Source organism: Bos indicus, chromosome 2 (assembly GCF_029378745.1).
Source record: "Bos indicus isolate NIAB-ARS_2022 breed Sahiwal x Tharparkar chromosome 2, NIAB-ARS_B.indTharparkar_mat_pri_1.0, whole genome shotgun sequence".
NCBI classification, from domain to species: Eukaryota; Metazoa; Chordata; class Mammalia; order Artiodactyla; family Bovidae; genus Bos; species Bos indicus.
Genome location: NC_091761.1, coordinates 17,278,256 through 17,294,184, shown reverse-complemented (window position 1 = coordinate 17,294,184; position 15,929 = coordinate 17,278,256). Strand labels below are relative to the sequence as shown.

At 38.2% G+C, this 15,929-nt stretch overlaps 1 protein-coding gene across 11 annotated transcripts in view; it reads right to left on the bottom strand.

Moving 5' to 3' along the window:
- Positions 1 to 15,929, bottom strand: part of ZNF385B (zinc finger protein 385B) — a 475,657-nt gene that overhangs the window by 111,392 nt on the left and 348,336 nt on the right. The window contains exons 1-2 of one of the 11 annotated variants that reach the window (XM_070802860.1): positions 9,328 to 9,872; positions 5,651 to 5,852 (exon numbers count right to left, since the gene is read on the bottom strand). The exons of 7 other annotated variants lie outside the window; for them this stretch is intronic. The gene's annotated coding sequence lies outside the window, so the exon portion shown is untranslated. Of the gene's footprint in view, positions 1 to 1,499; positions 1,521 to 5,650; positions 5,853 to 9,327; positions 9,873 to 15,929 lie in introns of those variants that run through there. 3 more of the 11 variants (XM_070802858.1, XM_019969949.2, XM_070802869.1) reach the window with 3 other exon arrangements.

Genomic DNA, 15,929 nt, shown 5'->3' with positions numbered 1-15,929 from the left:
CCCAGGAAAGTTGACTACTTAATTCTGTTTTTACTACTACGCTATGGTAACAGAATTGAATATCTGAGGATATCTCAGTTGTATAGACACATTCTCTAGTTGTAGATAGAAACATCAGCAAACTATGAGATTTAAAATCTAGGATTTCCTTTGCATCTAGGAACTATTTAAAACTTTTATTTGAGCTCAATGTAGTATTAATACTGAAATAACTAAAATATATAAGATTTTTTAATGCTCTATCAGTTCACTTCAGTCACTAAATCGTGTCCAATTCTTTGCAACCCCATGGATTGCAGCATGCTAGGCTTCCCTGTCCATCACACATTTATCTAAAAATAACCTTCCCCAAATAACAGCATTATTTAATTCAGTAAATACTTATAGAAGATCAACTGTACAGGCATAATGCTGATAGGAAGTATAAATTGAGTCAGAATTTAATTGCAAAGAGATAATAAAAAAATAATAACTACCATTTAATGAGATTCTACTCTATGCTGGGTACTGTGCTAGTGATTAGTGGTCCTTATTTTATGAAATTATAACACAACTCTATGAGGTTGGCATTATTATCTCCATTATACAGTTGAGAAAGGTAAGGCTTAGAGTGATTAAGATCATTAAATATGTGGTAGGGCCAGAGTCCAAACTCTTGTTTGTTTAACTCTAAAGCCCATGCCATTATTCCAAAAAGTAGGCTATTTATAAAGTTATGTGGAAAAGATTCTTGTCATCAAATACATAGAGAAGATGCTGGTTTCAACAAAATCTGAAATGGTTCTTTGCTAGAAAACATTTTGGAGTTTTTAATACACCAATAGGTACTATGAATGTCTAGGGAGATATAGCTTCTCCCCTCAATTTGAGAATGAATCAACCCTTTTTATTTTCACAGGGGTCTGGGATAACCACGATACTATGGCAAATCCTTTAGGCAATGCTGTTTTGTATACACTAAAAGCACCTATTCAGGAGAACACTGATGATGACTTTCAGGTCTACCATTTTCTTGCTATATGACCTTAGACAAGTGAATTTACTTCTGTAGACCCCTATACCTGCATTGAAGGACTGGTAGGAGAACTAATGGAGATCCTTCTATACAAGGGACTTAACCCTTGCCTAACACCTATCAAGTGTTCATTAAGCTTCAGTTACTGTAGTTAGGAACCATTCCTATCCCTCTGACACTATGCCATATCTCTGGAGAGCATAAACAGTTAAATCCATCAATACTTATAAAAGGTGAGATATGTCAGTGGTCATACATTATTAACAAAATTTTAAGGAGGCTCCAGTGAGAAAGAAATTAGATCTGGTTAGGAGCTGGGTTCATAAATATTTCCATAGATGAACTATCTCATAAGATAAACCTGAGGAATGGTTAATATTTTGAGAGGTGGGTATGGGAGAATGGTGAAAGGGACTGCATAAACAAAAAGCATAGAAATATGTGTTAAAATTTAAAACTTGCTTAGGCACTCAGGAATTCTTACTGTTTCTGGATCAGAAGGTCAACAGTAAAGAGAAAAGCAGAACATCTTTGTGACCTTGGAGTAAGCAAAAGTTTCTTAAACAGTAAACAAAAAAGTGATAATTATGAATGAAAAACATAAGTATAGTTTATTAAGAATAAGAATGTAAGGATAAGACACAATCAAGGGAATGGGAAGACCATTCAGAGAGTGTGAGATAATATTGACAATATACACATTTTGACAAAAGACTTGAATCTAGAATAAAGAACTCCTACAGATCAGTAAGAAAAAGAACACAGTTGGAAAGCTGGGCATAAGACTTGAATGGACAGTTCACAAAAGTAGACACTAAAACAGCCTATAAACATATAAAAAGTTCACTTCAGTCGCTCAGTCATGTCCAACTCTTTGCGACCCCATGAATCACAGCACGCCAGGCCTCCCTGTCCATCACCAACTCCCAGAGTTCATTCAGACTCATGTTCATCGAGTCAGTGATGCCATCCAGCCATCTCATCTTCTGTCATCCCCTTCTCCTCCTGCCCCCAATCCCTCCCAGCATCAGAGTCTTTTCCAATGAGTCAACTCTTCGCATGAGGTGGCCAAAGTACTGGAATTTCAGCTTTAGCATCATTCCTTCCAAAGAACACCCAGGGCTGATTCCTTTAGAATGGACTGGTTGGATCTCCTTGCAGTCCGAGGGACTCTCAAGAGTCTTCTCCAACACCAGAGTTCAAAAGCATCAATTCTTCGGTGATCATCTTTCTTCACAGTTCAACTCTCATATCCATACCTGACCACTGGAAAAACCATAGCCTTGACTAGATGGACCTTTGTTGGCAAAGTAATGTCTCTGCTTTTGAATATGCTATCTAGGTTGGTCCTAACTTTCCTTCCAAGGAGTAAGCATATTTTAATTTCATGGCTGCAATCACCATCTGCAGTGATTTTGGAGCCCCCAAAAATAAAGTCTGACACTGTTTCCACTGTTTCCCCATCTATTTCCCATGAAGTGATGGGACCAGATGCCATGATCTTCGTTTTCTGAATGTTGAGCTTTAAGCCAACTTTTTCACTCTCCTCTTTCACTTTCATCAAGAGGCTTTTTAGTTCCTCTTCACTTTCTGCCATAAGGGTGGTGTCATCTGCATATCTGAGGTTATTGATATTTCTCCCAGCAATCTTAATTCCAGCTTGTGCTTCTTCCAGCTCAGCGTTTCTCATGATGTACTCTGCATAGAAGTTAAATAAGCAGGGTGACAATATACAGCCTTGACGTCCTCCTTTTCCTATTTGGAACCAGTCTGTTGTTCCATGTTCAGTTCTAACTGTTGCTTCCTGACCTTAGGGATATTCATTAAACTATGAGATATTTATTCATACCTCATTGTAACCATTGTTACAATGTTTGTTGTAACCATTGTTTCAATGGTTACAATGAAGAAAGAAGATTATCAAGTTCTGAGGAGGATATGGTACAACTAGAACTCTTATTTGTTGTGTAAATTTTTATAATTATGTTGAAAAATGATTTAGCAATGTCTACTAAAACTGAATACACGCTTACGCTATGACTCAGCAATTCTAAGTATATACCTAATAGAAATGATCTGTACAAGAATATTCATAGCAATACTGTATATAATACTCCCAAACTGAAAATTCACAATTAACCCATTAACAATAAAAAGAATGATTCTGGTATCTTCACATAACCTAACATTCACATAATGGAATATAGCAATAAGAAAAAATAAGAAAAAATGGTACATGGTGATATGAAACAACAAATAAACCTTGTAAATGTCATGCTGAGAAAAAGAACTAAAATAAAGAAGCATATCAACATGCTGTATGGTAGCGTTTATTTAAAGTACACAATCAGGCAACACTAGTCTATGCTGTTTGTTAGAGTCCTGGGTATTCTTATAGGAAGAGTAGGACGAGGTTAGGGTGTGGTGACTGGACAGGAGTATGAAAGGGTCTTCCGGGATGCTGGGGATGTTCCGTTTAGTTCTGTTTCCCAGGCGTGCATGTCTGTGTACATTCATTCAACTGTACATTTACAGTATGTGCACTTTTCTATATGTTACATTTCAATAGACATTTTTAAAAAGTAATGTGTTCGATGTTATTAATTTTAGTAAACTACTTTGATACATACAGGAAAAATTCCTCCATAAGAACATCTTCAAATACTGTCAAGTCTGCATACTTTTAGGATAAATAAGTTTTTTTAAGTTATTTTTTTCTACCACCAGCTTGATTTTGCTCAAAATAATTTGTGAGAAAATAAAAGTTCCCTTTAATATTGATGCTTCCTTGATGAATTTCATAAGTGGATAGAGGAGACTGACATAGAATCCAGTGATGCCAAAGAGAAAAAATGTGTATCTTAGAACGCTGGGTCTTTAAAATCCTGACAGTTGGCAGTTTTCTGCCTGAATCTCCCTTGGGGCCGCTCAGGCTTCCCTCCAAAGTGCTTCAATAGTAGCAGCATCCTGGCAGAACGGTGAGTTTAAAAATAAATCCTTCTGAGTACCACCTTGAAGTTTATAAGCAATAATGAAGTGCTGCATCACAGAACAGCAGTGAAGCCACATCATGATAGATTTTAAGCCACAGTGTCCTCTGGGTTTAGCAGTAATATGCCAGCTTCTACACAAGATGATGAATCTTGTACTAAGATGCAACGGATGACTTTTTGGATGTGTAGCAAAACAGTACGTACAGCTCAGGGGTGGTTCATTTATATCTGAGTATTTGTCCATGCACTGAACATCTTATATTTAAACACTGAAAAAATATCAGGAAGATTTATGTACTACAGAGTACAAAATATAATTTGATTAAATGCGTGACATACTTCATTAGCTGCAATCCTTTTTCAAAGCAGCATCAAAAAATCTGAGAATTACAGAATTTAAGTAAAGAAGACAACTAATTCACAAAAAAGTCTTAAAAACCAATTGTCTTCTTAAGCTAATTTAAATAAGTTTTTCCTGGGTTACAGTGCTCTTCCATTGTAACCCACTATGATTAGCCTGACCACACTAAAAAGGAAACACAAAGGAAAACAGAGTTCTGACAGGTGCTTTGTCAAGGTTTTTGAAATAGTTTTTAATACACCTGACTTATCAAAAGGGAATGTCATATGCTTCATTCCTAAATTACTAAGTCTTTAGAGAGGCCAAAATTATCTCCAGACAGGGCTTTACTAAAATTGTCTGAGGTCGAGACTGGATTGGGAGGTCAGTAGCCTGACGAAATTTTCTGGCAAAAAAAGACGTAGAGAGATGGTCCTGAGCTCCGTTTGCCCAGTGACTCCTGTCTATGGCGTCAAGATGCTTTCATGAGGTCTGACGCCTTTTTCGGTTACAGGATACCAAGGAACTCCTTGCTCTCCCTTTATGGCATGCTAGGGACCTACTGGCAATATGACTTATTTTAGAAACTTTCCTAAAAATACAGACTTTCCTAGGAAAGACAACTTATGTTTCTCAAACTGCTGAATATTTCTAGAAGAACTATATTCCATAAATTCTTAGCAGGAAACAATTTAGGAGTCTATCCTTCATCTTATATGAGGAAAATGGGATTAGGAGAAATTAATCCAGCATGGTAACTGTTTAATGGTAGAATTTAGAGCTCATTGCCCAGAGACACTGTTTTGAATATTTGTCTGTACAAAGATGTACAGGAATCATATACTGAAGTCTTTACATTTTTTACAAATTAGAATAGATTAGTATTCAGGCTGTTTTGTTTTTGTATATAGACTGAAATGTAGAAGCACTCATTTTTAAATGAGATTTTAATTTTAATGGCTTTATTAGTATGAATAATGGAAGAAATTAAGTAAAAGAGAAAAGCCAGTGTGGCCAAGAGCCAACATTTCTTCCCCTTTTAAAGAGCAGCAGAAGATTGGTTACAACACCTAATTTTAAATAATTATTTTAATATTCCCAATGAGTGGGAAAGAAGTGAACAACAAAACCCATTCAAACTATGCTTTAAATCATATTGCTTGGATCAATATAACTAATTAAAATAGCTGCATATAGGAGGTACACACATTTCTGCTGGTAGTTTTTATACTGCATTTCTGGCAGAATTGCTACAAAAATTCTATCTGAAAAGACACATTTTTCCAAAGAGTGGCAACTAACCTTCTATTGGAACAGATCAAAGCAGCGGGGCCTTGCGGCCTCTGGCTCTATGTTAGGCCTCTCCTCTGCAGCTCACAGGATGGGCCCGCCTGAAGGGGCTGCAAACAGCAACTCAGGAGGTCCACACGCCGAGCTGCTGCTACAAATTCTATAGCTCCAGGACACAAAATGTTTTGCCCTCCAGTTTCAGAGAATTTCAGTCCTTGCATTCAGTGTTTAGGCCAAAGAGGGGAAAAGAAAAGAATAATGATTTACTTAATTGCCCTTTTTAAAAGATATTTTTCTCCCAGAAGCTTGCTTGATTTAAAGAAACAGAGTTAATATTTGTTCTGCCGGTGTTCTCTACTTCCACCTTGGTAGGAAAAAAAAAAAGGTTTCCTTAGCTTAACTATTAACCAAACATTTCAAAGCTATTCAAAACCCGGTGCCCATACTAAAAAAAAAAAGTTAACAGGCCCCTAGAAAACACAATTTGGGAATAAAGAGAACAGTAAAAACTGCACTAAAATCTTGTTCCCTTTTTGCATGCATATGTCATGGCTGCCATAATTATAATACACTGAAGAGAATTCAGAAAAAAAATTCTAGCGGAGGATTATAATCACGGTGACCATCACGGACGAGGCCCCTCTTGGTCCTCTATCAGCCGGAAGCCATTTTTATCCAGGCGCAGAAGAGATGGCTTCCACCTGGCGGTGTAAGTATTCCACCTGTGTGAGCAGTTATGAAAGCCACCGTTCTATCCCTGTGGAAACCGGTACGAGGTGACTAAACCTGGCCGTGCAAGGGATAGGGTGAGCAGAAACAGGGCAATGTGGCAACAGTGAGGTTAGCATAGGGAAAAGGATGAGGGGGATTTGGACCGGGAAGGAAGAGTGGTAAGTCTGGCTGGATTTTGCCAAGTGGACTAGAACTGGCACCAATGCCCTATTTGGAATTTCCCAACATCTCACTCCTAAAATGATTTACTTCTTTGTCATCTTCAATTATTTGGCAGAAATCTGTATAGAATGAAGGAGATCGAGGCCAAAACTGAGTGAGCAGGAACAACCTAATTAAGCAGGGCATCTAAGTCCTTCAAACAAAGGAGCTGGGCAACTGGGAGACACCCTTATCCCGAGAAACACAGGGAATCCTTTGACCCAGGGGACGCTCGCTCTCCAAAGCATCTCTAGTACTGAGCAGAATGGCAAACCCCTGGCCTGATTTCTTGGAACTGTGCCACTGTCCGGACATCCTAGAGATTGATGCTACTTGCTTCAGTCATGCAGGCAGCTTCTGGGGCACAAGTGATATGCAAAACAGCATCAGATAAGGTCCTCTGGTGAGAGCCCAAGGAGTTTCTGCACTGGCAGTGATGCACTGTAAATGACTCTGACTGTCCCTGGGTATTATGTTTATCCTGTACCTTTATACTGCTTTCATTCTTTGGAATTTCTTTCTGGCTTCCCAAAGGACTCCTCACTCCCCCAGTGAACACCGGAAGTCAAAGACATAACGCTCTTTTAATAAGGAGCCACACGGAAAGTAGGGAATTTAATTACAGCACTCATCACTTTCCTTTTCAATGATTTGCTTTCTAAGGCAACAAAGGAATGGAAATATTTTCTTTTAGAAGAATATTTGTTTTGACTCTTGGTCGCTTCTGAACTTCAAACAGCCTTTTAAAGCTCCCTTTGCTTTAAAGGACACAAATGGAAAGTAAACATTCCTAAAAATGGATCTGGTGCTCCATGCATTCAATATGACAAAGCATGTTGAAGTTTTAGTTAAAGAAATGCAAAAGAATCCAAAGTTCCCAAATTGCACAATCTCTATTTCCAAACCTTGATTGACTTGAGTCTCTTTTTTTCCCTAACACCCACTTCCTCTGTTGTTCTCTTCTCTGACTTTGCTCTGTCTCTCTAGGCACCCCCATCCCATCTGTTTATCTTTTCTGCCTCTCACATCATCTCTCTTAGCTCTCTAATGTCTCTGAAATTTTCTGTCTCTGTCTCTGTGTATGTATGTGCCTATCTCTCTCTTTCATATCTGTCTCTCTCTCTCTCTCTCACTGCAATACTGCCAGAAAACTAGAAAGAGCTCGTAAAATTTGTCATTTGCCTTATTTTGCAGCTGAAGCACATTAATTTCATTTTCAATATTTGCTTCTATAAATCAAAAGATTAATAGCAAGATGTTGCCAATATCAGGATGAATTTGTCTCCATAACAAGACAAAACAATTAAGGCTGTATCTCCAACTATGTCAAAAGCCGTTGTGTCCGTTGCAACAACTGAGGATCTTTTTACATGTGCTCACACGATATTATCTGCCACCCACATGACAGAATGGCGCAAGTTGAGAACTTAAATCTAACACAGAATTTAATGATACATTTTTACAGAAATTCACCATGTGCCTTGGGTTATACAAATACTATAACTTTTCATTGAGAGGGACAAAGTACTTTTAAGTATATCAAGTAGACTTATAAACTGTTACATGGATTACAATTATCCCATGTTTTCCTGATGAAAAAATGATCCTCAGGGATAAATGATTCCATGACAAAGCAAATATACAAAACAAAGCCAATTATGGACCCAGAGCTAGAAAAAATTTTCTTGCCAAATCAGGTACTAACATAATAGCAAAAGGGACACTGAGCAATAGTATCTACTAAGAGTTCCCATAACACCGGGTCTCTAGGACCTTGGAAAGAGTAATACATGTTGGTCTTAATCCACTCATTTTTTAGCAAGAGTCTATCGAACCCTCAGCGTTTATACCCCTAATCTACCAGTGAGGTAGAATAAAAGAAGCTGACGCTCTTTTACTTCCCAAACTACTTGAAATCCCGCTGGGGACAATGAGATAAAAACACCTTCCTCCCACCAAGAGGTTCTAAGCTCTTTCCTAATAGTAGTATTAATTCATGTTTAAAACATGACAAAACTGAAAGAAAAGGGATTTTTTAGGTGAGGTGGACTGAAGTGGTAATACTAAAACAAAAAGGAGAATTTCACAAATGTCTATTGTATCCATACAAAATACATTTATTCTCATGACAGACAACAGTGCCTCTTGAGGAGTTAAACTTACCTGGTTTCCAGAGAGATTGCTATGCTCAATGGTCTAAATAAGCATGAAGCCATTGAGTTTATATTTAAACTAGATGGAACATTAAAAGTTTGAAATGTGCCTATCATAAAAATCTTGTGACAACATACAAATCACCCACGTTACTCAATTTTATTACAGGCTACCAGACACTATTCTATCAATCTCAATGTGAATTCTTGAGCATGTACAATCATCTGCTTAAATATACTTCTTGAAGATAATAGGAAAGAGAGAGAGAAAGGGTTCTAACATAATATGGATCATATTTTTACCTAGTAAAAATGTGAAACCAACATCAAAAGAAAAAGAAAGCATAGTTCATCAGCATAAAGGAAGTGTGGGAAGTCCGTCATATCTTCATTTTACTTATCAAAGTGACCCCGTACAACAATGTAAATAAAACAAGTTAGATATGCCAGGGTGATGTTGGTTGGGGGAGTCACAAATTAGCACGTTACTCTGATACATTTTTCCTTTTCTAAACTTGGTTTTAACTGTTTTACATTTTTTGGTCATATTTTTCATGAAAAAGTTCCCAAAGGTGTAAAGGCAGATCAGTCGGCAATGCTTACCTTGGTTTTTAAGATTACAATTCACGTTCACTTCTGCACTCGAGCACTGTACGAGGTAGTAGACTGAGAGATAAATAATTTCATCATTTCAACCTGTGCTCCCATGAAATATGGTGCTAGGAAACAGCCAACACAGTGCGTCTGGACAAATCATACGTCCTGCAATTGCCGCTTAGCTCTAATTACTATTGAGGTTTGCAACTTGATTCCAGGGAGAGGGCAGACTATCTTCTGACGACACTGAACCAAATATATCCTAAAAGACTGACACTTACTTTCTTTCCTGTAATTTTTCTGAGTATCTCCCAGCTACTCAGTAACTACCACTCTGCTATGGTAAAAATTAAACCAAATCATCTGACACCCACCTATCCTTTCCAACAAAGCAATTTAATTCTCTTAGAATATGTACTTATTGCAACAATTTGGAATTTTTAGTATCACTCTGACTTGAAAGGACTTTTTTTTTTTTTTTTTTTCTTTTCTAGGTGGGCAACTAAATCTTTATTTTGAAATTGCTTTTTATTTAAAAAAGGAAAATGTTCTCAAAATATGAACTTGACTTATATTCTGCCAGTCCTGAATAATTTATTTGCATACCATTAGATCCAGAAAATTTGTTTCCTTTTCTGTGGAATTTTAGGTTTAAACTAAATATTCACAATGTATAATTTAAAAAGACTAAAGCAGATAATTTGATGTGGATGCCATTAATAGGGATATTTATGCATTTCAACTCAAAAATCTAATTTCACTTATATGGGAGAATTATCATAATGAAACTAACAGTTGTGTAGGCTTGAAACTAAAATGATATATTTATTCATATATCTAACTAATTCTACTCTCCCTCTAGTGACCTCTGACCATACGATCAGAAGAATAAGGCTTCTGATATGTCAGGTTACCCAGTGTGGCTATGACCAAATGGTTATTTTGCTTTGGCACCCCACTCCAGTACTCTTGCCTGGAAAATCCCATGGACAGTGGAGCCTGGTAGGCTGCAGTCCATGGGGTCGCTAAGAGTTGGACACGACTGAGCAACTTCACTTTGACTTTTCACTTCTATGCATTGGAGAAGGAAATGGCAACCCACTCCAGTATTCTTGCCTAGAGAATCCCAGGGATGGGGTCACACAGAGTCGGACACGACTGAAGCGACTTAGCAGCAGCAGCAAGGTGATGGTCACTGATACTGTTTCATTAGCTTAGTGAGTGTTTGGCTGAATGAAAGAAACTAAAAATGACTGATGTTTGCAAACGTCAGGAAGGATTTTGCACCTTTCATTGTGCAACTTGTAGCACATTTGCCAACCATGGCGAATACTTTAGTAATGATGTACAGGACAAATTACACCTACCCAAATTCAGAGATTTGGTGTATCTACTTAAGTCAGATCTGCACGGTAACGATCAGGGACAGGTAAACCCAAGGGAATAATTAGACGCAGCAATCAAGTTGGTAATTATAAAACCAGCTCTTGGAAATGGCACATATCTCTTGGCCTCAGTTGTTATGAATAACAACAACATAGGACTCTAAATGGAACACAGTATGCTAGCCCTATACTTACTTTCCCCTAAATAATAATTGTGGACTTCTTACTCAGATAATACTTAGTTCTTTAGGATTAAAATAAAATTATAGTCACTGCTGTGGTTTTCACTTTATTTTTTATTTTACGATATACCTCTCCTAAGAAAACTCTTTACTTGTAGCAATTATGTTGATGTTTCATTTAAATTATTTTTCTTTCATGAAGCTAGACAAAACATTTCATTCTTTTTCTGCCTAATCTTAAATCATGCCTGACAGTGTATTCAAAAGCAGAGACAATCGCTTTGCCAACAAAGGCCCCTATAGCCAAAGCTAGGGTTTTTCCAGTAGTCAGGTACGGATGTGAGAGTTGGACCATGAAGAAGGCTGAGCATTGAAGAATTGATACTTTTCAACTGTGGTGCTGGAGAAGACTCTTGAGAGTCCCTTGGACTGCAACGAGATCAAACCAGTCAATCCTAAAGGAAGTCAACCCTGAATATTCATTGGAAGGACTGATGCTGAAGCTGAAGCTCCAATACTTTGATGGAATAAAGTATTGGAGCATTCCATAAAAAACTGATGGAAGCTCCAATACCTGATGCAAAGAGCTGACCCACTGGAAAAGACTCTGATGCTGGGGAATATTGAGGGCAGGAGGAGAAGGGGGTGACAGAGGATGAAATAGTTGAGTAGTATTATTGACTCAATGGACATGAGTTTGAGCAAACTCCAGGAGATAGTGAAGAACAAGGAAGCCTGTCATGCTACAGTCCATGGGGGTCACAAAGAGTTACACACGACTGAGTGACTGAACAACAACAACCAATCATACCTGAAGAGTATTTTTCTAGAACATTTCCAGATCTTGCACACTAGTCCACTGTAAGGTTCCCCAAATTCTTTATTTGTACCTCTCATAGGTCCTTAATTTAGTTCAGTAGTAGTAATATAAAATGTGGTCCCTAGATCAGCAACATCAGTATCATCTGAGAATTTGTAAACAGAGCAAATCCTGACTTCATCCCAGATCTGCAGAGTCACAAATGCTTGGGGTGGGATCCAGCAATCTGTGTTCTAAGTGGCCCTCCAAGAGATCTGGAAGCACTCTGATGTTTGAGATCCACTGATCCATGCACGTAGGTACCAAAAGCAACAGGAGAAAGAGATAAGGAACATCTAAGCCTCTGTAGGGAAAACTATAAGAGAGATTGTTGTTTAGTCACTGAGTAGTGTCCAACTCTTTTGTGACCCCTTGGACTGTAGCCTGCTAGGCTCCTCTGTCCATGGAAATCTCCCAGGTGAGAATACTTTGAGAGGCTGCCGTTTCCTTTTCCAGGGGATTGTCTCAGCCCAGGGATCAAACACATATCTCGTGCTTGGCAGGCGGATTCTTTACCACCGAGCCACCAGGAAAGCCCATGGGAGACATACAGACTTATTTATTAACACAGAGATAGGGTTTCAGTGGTGATCTAAAGGATTGGAAGAGTCTGGATGAATCTGAAGGAGGCACCAAGGATCCCTCATCTGCTAACCCATTATTTGTGCCCTTGAGTTAATGCAGCTGCAGCGATTCCAAGATCTTAGTTCATCAGTCACCATTTTTCTTTAGTCATTCCATTCTTTAGGAAAACAAAGATGTTCCTCATTCTTGTTAGCTGCTTAGTCTACCAACTACTCTCTTTCCCCTTAATTTTTAACTTCTTTTAGAGCAGCCTACACTTCCATTTTCACTTTTTCTTTTTCTTACTATTCCTTCACTTCGCAAATCCCCACTACCTCCCCAAGAGACTTCTCTCCTTTGGTGGTCTTTATTTCACTGCCTGGCACCATGAGTCTTCCAGATACCACAGATGCTAAAACTTGAGGCTCTATTTGACTGTTTCCTCTTCACTGCTCCTGAATTAAGTAGTTACCTTTATGAGCTCTCTCACTTCCTTCCCCTTTTTATACCCATTACTTAATACCTCCATTTAGGTTCTCATAAGCTATTCACTACAATCCTTTAATCATTGTGGTCCCACTGAGTCAACTGAATTCTTAAGAAGGGTAGTTCAAATCAATCATTTTTCTATTGAAATATCTTCCATGACTCAATTCAGTGAGTTATGGGCTTTGAAATCCAATACACCTGTTCAAATCCCTACTCTGATACTTACCAGCTGGCAACATTAAAGGAATTAACTGGCTAAGCCCCAGTTTTCTCAGCTGACAAGTAGGAATAAAAGAGTAATCATATCTCATGAGGAGACCAGAAGGAAATAATGCATGTAAATTCTTAAAGTGCAAAGAACCCTGAAGGACTTAGTGAATAATAAGCATTATTATCATCATCCCCAAAGCCATTGCTGCAGAATACAACCCCAGCACCTCAGTTCAGCATTCAGCGGCATCCTCAAGCTTAACTGAAAACCAACTCCTTACTCACACTTTTAATGTTAAACTGAATTATTCTTTAAGGACAAACACTAAGTCTCAGTTTTCTATCTCTGGCTCCTCAGGCAGTGTCTTATACCTGGTAATCGCTCCAGAAGTGTCCACTGCATGAAGGATGGGCCTTGTACAAACACACTTTCTTAGTTCCGTTGCTTTGTTTATGTTGCCATGCTTCCCCGGATGCCCTTTCTTCACTGTCCCCTTTCAAATCCTCTCCATTTTCAAGTGGCATTTTAAATACTCTCTTTCAGGAAGTCTTCCCACTTCCATACGAAGGAAATATCTTGCTCTCCTCTGAACCTGCAATACGTTTCATCTACACTTTCCTAATGGTATTTAAGACATTCTACATTCTACATTTAAGATGCATTGTACATGCGTCTTCTTCCACAAGGAGCTATAAGCTCTTCTTGGTTAGAGAGCAGACTTGACTCACTGCTGTTTGCCTATAGTTCCTTGTCCACAGAAGCACTCAATAAATGTGTTAAATGAATGAATGAGGTAAAAGAAATATCTACATTCTCATTATAAGAACTGTGCTACTGTATACCACCTGATTAAAAGTTTTCTTTCTCATTGATAATTATGATGGTCTCCAAAGAGTAAATGGATTATGAAAATTACAGAAATAAGAGGACTCCTAATAACTGGGGTGTGTTCCTGACCTTGGGTTTAAAGTTAGTATTCTAGAACTCAGAAGCATTTTTCACAGAAACAAAGTGATAGATGGTCACTGGATTCCTGGGATAGTTCTCAAAAGGTTGATTAACCCACAAAGGTGTTAGAATATTACCCCAGCAATAGCAACTCAATGCCATCAATATTATAAGGAGTCTTGAAAAACAGTCACTATCCTGTGTTTATGAAAATGCTCATTCTTCCATACAAAATAGAAAACCATGAATTTTGTTTCATTCTTACACTCAGAAAGCTGTAACCAAAAGCCTGTTTTCTTGTGTATTCAAATGATTAACCTTCATTGCTAGAATGAATGTGATCTGGTTAGAGACAAATTTTAACTGTCAATTATAAACTGTAAATTTAGAAAATGGAAGTCCTCTCTATAAATCCGTCTATATGCTTGAATTTTTAGAAATCATAACTTATTTTCTTTTTTACTTACAGCTCTAAATTTCAGCTCCTTTGTCTTCATTTCACATAATTTAAAATTGACTATGGCCCCTGATACTCTAGCTTCAGTTCCTTTACCACATCTCCTAACAAATACATAATGACCTGTTAACAAACTTTTAATTACATTCATTAGGGGAGTCAGTTATTTTAAATTAACTCTTGAGTGAGTAAATAATTCCTTTTTAATGGAAAAATGATTGCTTTTCCAATTATCTGAATGGCAATTTTGGATTCCCACAAATTTATTTAAAGTAGGCAGCTTATAAACAAGAAGTTGCCTATGAAAAAAGACATTTTCACTTTTCCTTTTTGCTGCCTCCAGCACTGAGCTAGACGTTCTTGGGGTCCCTGGTCCTTAAGAAGTTGACCATCTATTTGGAAAGCAAAAATAATGTATCTGAAATAATTAGACTAATGCAAAGACACAAAACATTTTGTGTTAATTACAAGCGCTGATAGAGAAGTACAGAAGAGATACAGGGCACGGGTCTTTGTTCTGTTTACAAGGAGATCAAACTGGTCAATCCTAAAGGAAGTCAACCCTGAATATTCATTGGAACGACTGATGGTGAAGGTGAAGTTCCAATGTTTTGGTCACCTGATGTGAAGAGCTGACTCACTGGGAAGGACAATGATGCTGGGAAAGACTGAAGGTAAAAGGAGAAGGGGCAGCAGAAGAAGAAATGGTTAGATAGCATCACCGACTCAATAGACAGGAGTTTGAGCAAACTCCAGGAGATAGTGAAGGACAGGGAAGACATGTGTGCTGCGGTCCATGGGATCGCAAAGAGTTGGACAGGACTTAGTGACTGAACAACAATGTATCCTAAGGACCCGGAGCTGATTATGAGCTCAAAAAAACAACTGTGATACAGAAAGGAGAGACAAACAGGGGTTAGAATGGCTGCAGACAGTTCATTGTGAAGACAGGACATTAGCAAGACCTTAAAATATAGCTGTCTCTTGGTACCTGCTCTGCTTGATACCAAAATCCATGGGTACTCTTTATAATGCTGTACTATTTTCATATAACCTGCGTGTACACCCTCCTGTAAACTTTGAATCATCTCTGCTGCTGCTCCTGCTAAGTTGCTTTAGTCATGTGTGACTCTGTGTGACCCCATGGACAGCAGCCCACCAGGCTCCCCTGTCCCTGGGATTCTCCAGGCAAAAATACTGGAGTGGGTTGCCATTTCCTTCTCCAATGCATGAAAGTGAAAAGTGAAAGTGAAGTCACTCAATCGTGTCTGACTCTTAGTGACCCCATGGACTGCAGCCTACCAGACCCCTCCGTCCAAGGGATTTTCCAGGCAAGAGTACTGGAGTGGGGTGCCATTGCCTTCTCCGTTGAATCATCTCTAGATTACTTATAAAATCTAAAACAATGTAAATGCTATGTAAATAGTTGACAGCCCACAACAAATTCAAATTCTGCTTTTTGGAACTTACTGTAATTTTTTTTCTTTAAGAATATTTCTGATCAGTGGTTGGT